This window comes from Aedes albopictus, chromosome 3 (assembly GCF_035046485.1).
Source record: "Aedes albopictus strain Foshan chromosome 3, AalbF5, whole genome shotgun sequence".
Classification (NCBI taxonomy): Eukaryota; Metazoa; Arthropoda; class Insecta; order Diptera; family Culicidae; genus Aedes; species Aedes albopictus.
The window spans coordinates 160,419,883-160,432,995 of record NC_085138.1 but is presented as its reverse complement, the minus strand read 5'-3'; the positions used below and the strand labels follow the sequence as shown (position 1 = coordinate 160,432,995).

The following is a 13,113-nucleotide window of genomic DNA, read 5'->3' as shown; positions in this document are numbered from 1 at the left end:
TATTTCACTAATTACCTACCATTTGATCATCCCTATCTGATCACTTCGCCAAAAGCTTCAGTAGCCTCTCCTGAAAGCTTCGTCGTCGACGCTTCTCAGTGTTTTGAAAGCTTTTTCTCTCCCTTAACTTCAAGCGAGCAACCGACAGCTCCACGTTTTCGCTCTCAAGCGTGAAGTCGCAACCGATAAGTTCTTTGAGCGCTGCGGCGCGCGCACGCGGGTGGCTTGTATGTTTACTCACTTATGGCAGCGATCTTAGCATCTCTACGCAGCGTAAAGAGAGCCGTTTAAATAACTGTAAAACAGAGTACCTTTATTTGGTAAGAATATCTTTCTTCTTCTTTTTAGTGGTAACATGCCAACTGGAGCACGGTCTGATTCTCAGTTCTATAACTTTGCTAATGACAGTTTTACATTCGCATATCCTGTGGCAGGTACGATTATACAATAAACTAATCTATCCCAAGTCTACGCTTTATACAAATTTCGAGAATATTGTATGGCCAAAGTCTACGATGAAGAGGGTGGTCTGAAATGGCTGGAAATCAGTCTGCGTAGTTTATTGACAGCGCCTTAGATTAGATTGAATATTTATTCACGGTACGATCTTCGTTTACTTATTTTTTCAATCAATAGGACATGGTGAAGTACCGTAAACCGAAGTCAAATCAATCAACGGCTCAAAATTAATCAGAAGTTGTTTTGCTAGATAAAGCATACTTTAAATAATTTCCTTACAAACATCATATAGTATCAGATTCCTACAGCACGATACGAGTAAGGAAACCATTGAGAGTTTAAAAAACGTCTGATCAATTGCCCAAATGATCCCAGACTCTATGACAACCACTGTCAGCATGTTGAACAGCAGGCACAACAACAGTAAAGAAGAAACATCAAACAAATACTAAAACTAATATTGATACCCAATACCAATGTAACCCCACCTTACGGTAACTTTAGTTAGCATCTCACCATCTGTTTTAAGTGTTTACTACCGACGCTTCCTCCTGATCGAACCGGCGCGCTGCAGCAACCGACGACGTCGACGACGACGACGTCTTCCCCAACGTCGCGGCGCTGATTCAGGCGCGCGCGCAAGCATGCGTCGCTGCCACCCCATCTGTAGTACTACCTAGGCATGAAACGTGCTGCGCGAAAACTTGCTTCGCGAGATGACGTCGACTACTAGGTACCAACGGCGCGCGAAGTTCAGCAACAGCGGCGGCGACGGCGGCGTGACTTCCAGACCCCAGACGGCAATCAGCAAAGTTCAGTTTCAATCAAATCCTCCCCGAAAACGGTCGTGCACGGAATCGATTCGCGGTGTTCGCCAGTGTTCTTATACATACAGTAGTGACTCGGACGCGTGTGCAGTAATAACAGTTTGCATGATCATCACATTCGTCGGTCTCTCTGGGTGATTAGAAGGATCGCCAAAAGTGTTCGTTCCTAGAAAAGGCTAAGGGAAGTTCTACGTCAGCTTGAAGACGACTGCCTGCGACGACGTCGTTTTGGTTGGGGTGCATTATAATTTGTGTAAGTGTTTGCTCGCTGCCGTGTCATGCATGGATGCAAGTTTGAACCGTTTTTTTTGCGATGTTTTCCGTTGAGTCTTGAATTGATCGAGTTGTTTGGGGCGCGGAGAATGCACTTGTGGTGAGGATGATGCTGAGCCCGCCTTATTTGGAAGTAGACGACGGCGGCGGCGGCTCCCAGGAGGGATGTAGATTTGCATTCCTCGTCTCATCTCGACGATCATCATCGGTGTGGCTTGGTGCAATGAGTGCAGTGCGGCAGCAATAATGGTTGCTGAACTGGCGCGTGATGCAATTGCGGTGGCGGTGAATCTTGTTGTCTACAACTTACTGCCGTGGACGGCATTTACGGGGCAGTATGACAGGGAGCGAGAAAAAATATTGAATGCTAAATACCAACCAGTTAAAGTGTGCGAGAAAAGTGCTGCCGGCAGAAGGAGAGCAGAAAAACGGGGCAATCGGAGAAGATGTTCTGTCTTGTTATGTTATACGGTGAAATACAGTGCACAATCGGTTACACTGTTCATGGGGTGTGGGAGATGATTTAAAACAGATCGAAGAGGATACAGTGACTCAAATTTATTACCATACTGGAAGGTGTTATTGAACCAATTTACGTAATAGAACAGAATAGTTCTCCAAATTTGGCATAATAGGAGACGATCGGTGAAGTACTAGATTTGTAATAATGAATTGCATTTTTGTGTGATGAAAAGTTAAATTATCCGTTTCTGCAATAAAATGGCCCAAAAAGCGTGGGTATGATGATTCTTTGCCTAATTTGATGCAGTTTGAACAAAACTTTGGGTAACTATGTTGTTGAAGAAATGGAGAAAACAACACAACTTCAAATCTAGTACTTCACCGATCGTGCCCTATTGACATATAATACTGGCAACACATTTATGCAGTTTTAAGTATTATTTATCATTGGATGATAGTCGCATATCTGGAATAGGTAAGTACGATAATACGACATTCTTGGTTACACGGCACCCTTGACAATCGCCCAGATTGGCCTCACACAATACTTGGTCAATGTTTATTTCCAAAGTGTTTCTAAAGTTTCTTCAAGTTTGTTTTTTATTTATTTCGCATTTGTTAAAGATTTTTTGTGAGAATTTTATTTTCGACGAAAAAATACGACATTCTACTAAAACCGATGGTTTTAGGACCCTAAAGAACCAAAAATGTGTTCAGAATTGCGATATCTCCACTCATTTTTAAGTTATGGAAGATTTTCTTCGGGATCTCAAAAAAATGGCCAAAAATGATGATTTTTCGGTAGTTTTTTGTCAATAACTCAGAAACGAGTTAAGATATCGCAACTCTAAGCACAGTTTTAACCTTTGGGGTCTTCAAGTCATCGGTTTTAGTAGAATACGTATTTTTTTTCGTCGAAAAAAATTTCATGGCTTTTTTCTTTTCATACAATGTTTGACAACTTTAGGCCCCTTGAGGGACCATTTAGCCTTGAGATACGGACTTCAAATTTTGACACGATCATTTCTTAGCTAAAACGATAATTTTCCAACAGGGAACTTTTAACATTGGTCAGCCAACGCAAAAATCAAGAAATTGACAATAATTTCCATGCCCGGATTCAGACTCAGTGACCCAACATTTGTCAGAGACACATTTGTCTTTCTTAACCAAAAGTTAATTTTTGTTCCGCTGTGTTGTAGGGGCATTTTTTTTATTACCGAAGGGGATTGGTCCAAAGGGTCCCAGATTTTTATGAAGCTTTTTCCACAGGCAGGGCTCATGGATATATGAACAAAAAAAAATAAGAAAATTCAGGGTCGCCTAAATTGGCTTCTTTAGTGGTGTTGAGATAATTCCATATTCTGAATCTGCATGCTAAACTGAGCCGAAATCCAAATTTTCATCAATTTTGGTGCCCGGGAACCTATTTAAAAATCAATTTGAAATTTGTATGGGAGCGATTTGTCGAATCACCCCTCATCGCATTTTGTACTGAGTGGAGCTGTCAAGCAGTTGCCCAGCTGTCAAAATGTGATTTCAAAAAATCTCTTTGAAATTGATTTTAGATACCAAAATAAAGTTCTAAAAATCTGAAAAAAAAAATCATAGCGGCTCAGAAAAAGGCGCTCTTTTGTTTAAAAATAAAAAATCATTGAATTTTTCTTAATTTAAAATCCCAATTCCCGGAAAACTCAGGTGGAAATTCTTTGTTTTCCCCTGACACTACTTACTTTGAAAAAATCAGAACGAAGCATCATAGTTTTTTTTTACAATAAAGGAAAGCTAATTTTATCAGAAATCAAAACGAAAATATAAGAACTGGAAATAGTTTTCCTCGTAATTTTCTTCAGTTGAGAAAATTCTTAAAGAAAATCTAGAAAACAAAGTCCGAACTGGTAAAAAATATAAAAAAAAAATATCTGAGAAGATTATTCCAAAGCTTTAATAGCTGAAATTTTTGGAATGCACTTTTTTTCGTTTTTGAGTTATGGCCAATTATGTGAAAACTGTCCATATAATATACGCGTACAAGGTTATTTTTCACAAAATTGACCAAAACTCAAGAAAGAAAAAAAAAGTCCATTCCAAAAATTTCAGCGATCAAAACTTATGAAATTACCTTCTCAAAAATATTTTTTTGAAAATTTTCCGCGAGTTCGGGAATAGGTTTTCCGGCATTTCTTTTTGAATTTTCTCAACGGTGGAAAATTTTGTGGAAAACATTTTCCACTTCATTTTTTTTTTTGATTCCTGATTTTTTTCAATTTGCTTTCATTTTCATTAACCCTTCAGCGCGCGCGCTGTTGTAAAAAGTACAACACTGCCAAAAAACCTCGCTTTTCGTATACAGCGCGAGCGCGGTGCAGTTTCGGTTGCTTGATGGCGCGCGTCCTGGAAGGTTAAAATACTTTGTTTCTACGATGCCTCATTTTTGAGTTATAATTTATCAAAGAAAAGGCTTAAATGATACATTTGGACAGCAAAATTGGCCATAACTCAAAAATGAAAAAAGTGCATTCCAAAAATAATCGCTGAAAAAGCTTATGAAATAACCTTCTCAAAAATATTTTTTTTTTGAAAATTTTCCAAGAGGGCGTTGTTTTTCTGACTTTTCTTTACGAATTTCCTCAACTGGGAAAAATGTTGTGGAAAACTTTTTCCAGTTCATATTTATTTTGAATTTCTGAAAAAAATTGCCTATTGCCTCCATTTCCAAAAAAAAAACTTTGTTTCTATGATGCTTCGTTCTTGAGTTATGATTTTTCATAGTTAGTAGTGTCAGGGGAAAACAAAGAATTTCTACCTGAGTTTTCCGGGAAAATAGGCGATCATGACTTTTTCTCTATTTTTTTTTTGTTCATATATTTATGAGCTGTGGAAAAAGTTTCATGAAAATCTGAGACCCTTCGGCCCAATTTGTACGATAATAAAAAATGCCCATAGATGATGCCTCTATCTGTTAAAGAGGTTACTCCAGTACTCCTGACTAAAAATCCAACACCGTGACCTCGGCTAGAGCAAAGTTTCCCAAACTTTTAGGCGGTATCGCCCCCTTAGAGCTTCAAAAAAATATTCTCGCCCCCCCTAGGTGAGATTTTATTTTTCTATAGTAGAAGGCTGAAACTGTGCTTAGCTAAAGCCTTTAAAATCAATACTGTGGTAAAGCTAGTTGTGCCATTTAGTGTGCTTACATTAATATGAAAATCGTGTTTGTACCTACTTCTCAAACCGTTGTTGATTGAGCATTGATTAATCGAAATAGAACAGACTGTGAACACCTATGAACACTCGATATTCCCAACCAGATGTTTTATCGTTGTCCGTAAAGGGAGTTTTCAACAACCGAGAGTCAATGTTTGGTCATAAGTAGTCAAATAAGACTAGTGGAGAATTTAAAAACAATTACAAAAATATGTTATGTGAAAAAAGTGAAACTCAGAAAAATATCGGTATATTTTCAAATGTAGTTACTTTTCTCCAAATCCACATCCAGATCCAAATCAACGAACTTCGTATAAATTTGAATGCTTCCTGTGTTTTATATAAATTATCAAATAAGTAAAAATGCAGCATTCATATGACTAGATTTGAATTGAATTTTAAGCTATTTTTTTAATGTTTTGAAATTAACTTACAGTAAAGTTTAGAATTCCTCCGAGAAGCTTCTTAGAAATATTTTCAAACACTGTGTGTGAAGTTGCTTGTAAACACTGTGTTACGAATTTCATCAGAAATCATTGAAAAAATCGCCTCCTTTTTTAGTATTTTCGCCCCCCAATTTTGATATCTCAAATTTTTGCCCCCTGGGCCTGATTTTCGCCCCCAGGGGGGCGATTTCGCCCACTTTGGGAATCACTGAGGAATTTTGTTATCAATTGAAACAATTCAGCGAATTTTGTTAGGGAAACGACTGAAACCTTACCTAGTTTTGAAATTGACGTGTTTTGAACTATTTTTATGCTCTGTCATCTGTGTATATACAAATGAGTTTAAAGTCCCTTTGAGGCAATAAAACTCACGAACGGATGAACCGATCAGCATGATTCTTGCACGGTTCAATTTGTATTCGTGGTAGTTGTGTTTAAAAGTAGAAAAAGGTATGAAAATCAACTAAAAAAGTAAGAAAATTGATAAAGTTTAGATTTTATTGAGCTGATTTTCTTCAAAAAGATCGAAATGAGAACAATCTAGAGTGCGGTGCAGCAATGACCTTAACATTTGTCTAATCACCACAACTTGGAAAGACTAAGTTTGTCGGGACAGCTAGTATATAAGTTGTTAGTACACAGGGTAAAATATTTGTCCAAAAAGAAACTAATGCTCAAACATCTTGTTTGACTCGATCGTGTTTTCATTTGTGTCAAACTGATTTTGTTTTTCGAGTTCTTTCCTCGTTAAACATTTGACCCTGTAAAGTACCATAATAAATTTATTTTACAAGCTGTCATGGCAAACGTCGCACAGTGCTGCGAATGTATGGAACTGCAGGACAAAAATCATAACTAACGTACCATGCATTTTTTCTCAATAGTGTCTTCGGTGAAGTTGACAAACTTGATATAAGCTACAATTTGTATAAACGTTCTTTGTATATTTCATTATCGCTTAAGTGTCTTAAACGCCAATTTATTTTATTCTTGCTGTTTTTTTTTCTAGAATACAGTTCAGGTAACTGTATAAACATGTAGAACATAAAAAATAGGTAATTGCAAGAATGACTTATTCACCAAACTTTATTTTCATCGAACATTTTGTTCGCTCGTGCGTTTGATCATTTCTTGTCCAGTTGCATACTTTAAAAATGGAGAAATCGTTGAAGTTTATCCTCAAAATATTCGTAGAAATCAGCAGTTTCATAAGAAAACGAGGGAAAAATATAAATTGATACACTTTTCGTTTGAATCGATCAGAAAAGAACACTTGATCAAAAATTTCTTCGATTTTAAGTAGAAATACATCACTCGGAAAAAGCTCGATTACTAACAAATTAGCAAATAAAAGCAGCTGGAGTCGAATTCAGTATTCAGCGGACACCATGAAGAAAACATGGTGAAAAATTCAGAGAGGTCTTTTGAGGTCATTTTTTGTTTCATCAATTTGAATTTTGGGGTCGTTTTTCCTCTATGCCATATAGTACTTAAATTATGACATGTTATTTTCACAAATATCAAAACACGTTGCCGTGCTAAACGAAAAAATAGATTCTACTGATGTGTTGTAGACCTTCCATTTTGATTTTCACTGAAAACTTAAACGTGTAATAATGCTGAGCTAGGCCAAAGATGAATCTGTTTTATAAAATATTATTTTTCTATGGACAACGAGAACACTGTCTGATAATCTAGGTTTTTTTTTGGTATAATAAACACGATCTTCAAACTTATAATGATCAAACAAAATACTTCAAGCATGTATGAACAGCATGGCATACCAAATTGAACAAAATTTTGAAGTCGTTTTTTTCATTTTTGTCTATGGGGCGCAGCACTGTGCGTCGTATTGCCTGCTTACTGTGTTTTTGGCAAATAGGGCACTGCGTGAAATTCTCACCTTCTATTTCACTCTTACAGAAATTTTGTAAACAACAAGGCCAAGAAACTTCAAAATCCCATAAAAAATCAAAACAATGCAGTGCCCTATAGCTCCTTAGAGAAGTGCCCCGCGAATTCATCAGTATAGTAGCCCCCTTTTCCAGAGATTTAAGGGGTGTCACACGAAGCTAAGAACCTCTTCCGGCCCAAAAAAAACCCGTATACTATTTTTTACGTAAATCGGTTCAGTAGTTTCCGAATTCATAACTACTTCTCCTTAAAAATATAAGAAAATCGACCATGTGATTTTCTTTTTCAAAGTTTTTGCGCCCTCATGATTTTGGGTATTCTTGACTGATCTGTTTTCTACGTTATATGGGACCTTTATCGGCCAAACTTTGACGCCTTTAACGGCTTAAAAAAAAATTGGCCATATAAATCAAATTGGTGATGAAAGTTCAATAGGTTTTTGAAAATCCCCCATGACAAAGCGAATAAAACAGCAAAAAACATAAATTCCCCTATATAAAAAAAACTTAACCATTGCATGCTCTTCATGTTTTTGTGCCTCCATACGTGCAAACAAAATGGTTGTGAGTTGAACTTCTTTCGGGGACTCCTTTAGAAATTCCTCTTAAAATATTTTTTGAGAATATTTTTCCTTAGAAAATTCATCCAAGAAATCCATCCGATATTCCTTCACGGTTAAAAATCAATCTTCCAAGGATCCATTGGACAATTTTCTTCTGTGATTTCTTGAGAAATTTCTCCAGGGATTCCTGTAAAAATGCTCTGGCGGTTTCTCCACAAATTCCAAAAAAAAACTAATTTCAAAAATTCCTCCATAAATTTTAAATTCAGAAACTTGTACATAAATTTGAGTAGAAATTCATCCTGGATTTCTCTCAAAAAATCATCCAGAGATTCCTTTGGTAATTCCTTTAGAGTCTAGACATCTATTCAGAATTGTCTCCGGTAACCTCTGACAATGCTTCAGATATGCTTTCAGAAATTGTTCCAGGGGTTATTCGGAAAAAGTTTTAAAAATTACTGCAGGAATTTCCTCGTACATTTTTCCAAGGATTTCCCCAGATATTTCCACGCAATTTCTACGTGAATATTTTTGTTTAAATCCATCATTCCTCCTGAACTTCTCAAAGACATATTCACAAATTTTGCTGAGATTGCTCTATGAGTCGCTTTAGAAATTTCTCCAGGGATTCGTTTATGAAATCCTATATTTTTTTTCCTAATTTTTTCATAATTTTTATTTAACCCTCGAGCAGTCGCGTCTTCGGCCACCCTGAATGGTACTGCACATATATTGTGTACCACAAGGGAGCTTTTTTCATGGTGCGTGTACTCAGTACACGACGCGACCGCTCCCGGGTTAAAAACCTTTTCCTTTACGATTTTTTTAAACATTCTTCCTAAGATTTGTGCCAAAAATTTCTTCAGGAATTGCTTTGGCAATTACCCCAAGGATTTTTTTTGATGTTCTGAATTTTTACTCAAAATTTTTCTGGGATTTCTTCAGACATTCCTTTAGAAAGAGATTCATGCTTAAAATCTGTTTTGAAATTAAATTGAAATTTTTCTTCACTTTTTTATTGATATTATAAATCCCAAGTAACACAACTTGTTATATTAGTGTACAAAATACATGTTTCATACAAACGCCTTTGTTATATTGCATATGCGCATAACTTAAATTTGTACACTTATATCACTGAAAAAGCGCAAAAAATGGCGGCTTATAGAACATCATTGATGTTATAAAAGATGTTTTCCAATACAATAGTAGAACATACATGAATGTATTCTAGATGTTTTCTCTAACATTCCAAACACTAACCCATTATAGCCGGGCTGGCAAGAATCCTTCGCAAAACTGAATCCATTTTTACAACCATGATGACTTAAAAATATTTTCAGGGATTGAATTTGCATAGTAGTTAGAATATTTCCATGTTCGTTGATGTTTTGTGGTATGGCTGAAACTCATGTGCCATTCTAAATTTATGGTGAAATGAGCACAATTAGTCTACCTAAATTCATGCGCTTCTCCACCGAATAGAAATAAGAATGAAAGTTAAATCATTTTTTGATATTTTCTGAAATTTCCTATCAAGTTTTCCAAAATCCATCATGGTAGCTGCCTAATACAGTGCCGTTAAAAAAAATAGGAACCTTCCCTAAAATCAAACGATATTCTTATTAAAAAAAACGAATCGCGTTAAAAAAGCTTAAAAGGGAAATTAAACTAATTTTAATCGTTCAAATTTTATATTTTCTTATGTTTTCATATAAGCACATTTTGAACACAGCATGAACGATTTTTTGGGAATTGTACGGTATAATCAAATAGATGAGTCCATATACATTTACGTATACATTTTACGATTGATGTTATATCTAAAATATATTGATTTCTCTATAAGTGATCAAAATTTTTGATTTTAGTTTTTGAATCCTCGAAAAATATTTAGACGTATGAATAATTTTAACAAGCACTGTATTTTTTTAGGGCTGGAAATGGAATTTAGAGTTTAAACATATATGTGTGCTTATAATACATGTTTTTTACATCTTAATAACATGTTTGCAGAACATAATTTCAATTGATAAAAATACCTTGAAAAAACATTACAATAACGTATTCTAAACAACCTCTTGCGGGACAAATTACAACTTTGTGTCTAGTTTTGTTTTTAAATACCAGATTTCAACATCAGTATAACAATAACAAATATTGCAGACGAGTTCAAGCTGTCAAGTTCAAAATCATTTTTTCTTCATGTTGCTGTGCTATAAATTGAAAAAAAAAAAGGATTGTCACAAGTAAGTACATGAGTTGCGCAACCTAGTGGGGTGGATATAACACCCGAGTCACCGGATCATTTTAAGGGATGCTGTAAACTTACAAAGTTATGCATCAACGAGCATTAAGACCATAAAATGACCTGTTTCTAACATGTTTAAACATATTGATTTTATCTTTGTGTTTTTGGATGTTTGCACAACATCTAAATTTGAAGGAAGATGATTATGTAAATAACATGTTTTGTCAACGTCAAAAATACATCATAAAAACTTGCGATACTACTGCTCAATTTTTTAGCAGTTTGTTATTAAAATACATAGCTATAACATGTTTTCAACTGAAGATGTTTATAGTTTCATTAATAATACTATACTACAACATCTTTTTGAACTTTTATTTGTAAAGATGTTTTCTGTGTTACTTGGGATTTAAATACAGTTTACACTTGGATTACAAATATTCATACATTAAATCCTAAACTAAATATCCTAACTCTGGTTAACAAATATTCAGATTGCGTCCAAACAGGTCAACAAAGATTTTTCGATTATTCCACCTATGTTCCCTCAACTGTTTCTTAAAAATGAACAAACTAGGTACTAGTCCCGCCAAATTGAAAGAAATCACTCGAACCGCCAACCACAATGCAGCCTTCTGTTTTTGTGAACTCAAACATAACTTTCGTGAAAGAAGCTCTTCTATATCATTTACTTTCACTACCATTCGCGCTCGAATCACCTGACTACACCACTGCCACACCGTTTTGGCATTTGAACAAACTTTAAGTGATACACATCATCAATACCTCCACAACTATCACAAAAACGTGCAGTTCCTCGAACATTGTAAGCAGCTAGCTTTTCTCCTGTAACTGTCAAATTGTTTGCAAAGCAGAACAGTTTCGACCAATCACCCAAAGAAATAAAACTTTGATTTAAATTTTCCCACAAAGTCAACCAATCAATAACAATTTGTTCTTCTATTTTAGGAACACAATCATTCCTATCTACAAAATAACCGTATAAAAGTTTCGTTGAAGTTAATTGAAATCTTGAATCAATTTCAGTTGCGATTGAAATCTATTCTCTTGCATTTTTCGCCAATCTCTGTGGGATTCTGAATTCTAATAAATAGCTTTCTTTAATGAAATCTTCATTTATACCCTCGTTGTAGAGCAAGTTTTTGATAAATAGTGCTTTCATTTTTGCCTCTGGGTCAACAAGCTTTAATCCTCCTTTAAGGTAGTCTAGATAAAGTTGATTCCGTTCTACTCTGAAAATAATACCGTTCCAAATAAAATTTCCACACAACTTCCTAATCTCTGCAGTATGTCTACTTTAGTCTCAGTAGGGCCCATATAGCCAAAGCGGTAAACGCACGGGTATTCAGCATGACCATGCTGAGGGTGACGGGTTCGATTCCCGGTCGGTCCAGGATCTTTTCGTAAAGGAAATTTCCTTGACTTCCTTGGGCATCGAGTATCTTCGTGCCTGCCACACGATATACGCATGCAAAATGGTCATTGGCAGAGGAAGCTCTCAGTTAATAACTGTGGAAGTGCTCATAGAGCTGAGAAGCAGGCTTTGTCCCAATGGGGACGTTACGCCAAGAAGAGAGATTGATCCTGTTGGTCATGCGTTGGTTTATGCGATTTCTACAGTTTGTTCCAAAATACATGAAGTTCTAAGGAACATCGCCAAAAAATTTGCACAAATGATGAACAGTGCTTGAAAGATCACTTAGGAAATGGGCAAAATATGGAGGAAGTAAGTGAGAAACCCGTGAAAGTAGCAATCAGCAAACACGGTGGAGATAACACGTTTAAGCATAAGCAAAAATTTGATCAAAAGTAAAGGTCCAGACTACTCTTGTTTGAATATACATATAATGATGCCATTTGAGCACATAAAAAAAACCTTCTAACTTACACAGAGCAGAATATGACCAAAAAAGTTACCATATCGAATTCCAATGTTCATCGTGGCATTGTGTTTGATTTTCTGATCCTTTGGTAAGCAGAAATAGACAAAATATAGCCAGAAACAAGAACCATTGATCAGCCCCAGACAATGATACTTTCATACTTTCTGGGCAGTATTTAGTGTATTATTGTGTTTGCCTCACAATATACATATTCAAGCAATGGCAGGCAAAGAAAGCCCTTCAATGAATAACTGTGGCAGTGCTTGAAGAACACTAAGATGAAGTAAGGCAGGCCAAGTCCCACTGGGGACTGGGAGCCATAAAGAAGAAAAAGAATGCTTTAGTTCATCAAGAGTTACTCTAGAGACCTTTACAAATTTCTCCTAAGATTTATCTATAACACCTTCTACAGATTTCCTTCTCTACATTGATTATTTTTGAAATTCGAGAATTCCTTAAAAAAATCTTCCTGGGAATCTTTATTTCTTTAATTTTTGTTTTTTTTTTAAATCTCTTTTAATTCCTGATTTTGAACTTACGTTATTCTTCAAACGTCAGCATTCCTTCAAAAATTATCTATAAGATGCTTTTAATGAATCCTACAAGGAATTCTTAAGATCTTCAGTTAGGATTATTTGCAAAACTTCTAGAAATTCCTGTAGCTTCTAGAATTTATCCTTAAGAAGGTCTTCCACGGATTAATTCCGAATTTGGTACGTGGATTCTCCAAAGATCTTTTCATATTTTTTTCTAACTTACTTCAAGCTTTCTTTCAGTAAATCTTGCATATATTTTTCCAGAAATTCCATAT

The 13,113-nt window shown here is 35.6% G+C and overlaps 1 protein-coding gene across 2 annotated transcripts in view; it reads left to right on the top strand.

Annotated features, from left to right (window-relative positions):
• The first annotated feature begins 1,434 nt into the window (after positions 1–1,434).
• Positions 1,435–13,113, top strand: part of LOC109401731 (mucin-5AC-like) — a 445,165-nt gene continuing 433,486 nt past the window's right edge. For both annotated transcript variants that reach the window (XR_009998759.1, XM_062856730.1), the window contains exon 1: positions 1,435–1,539. The gene's annotated coding sequence lies outside the window, so the exon portion shown is untranslated. The remainder of the gene's footprint in view (positions 1,540–13,113) is intronic.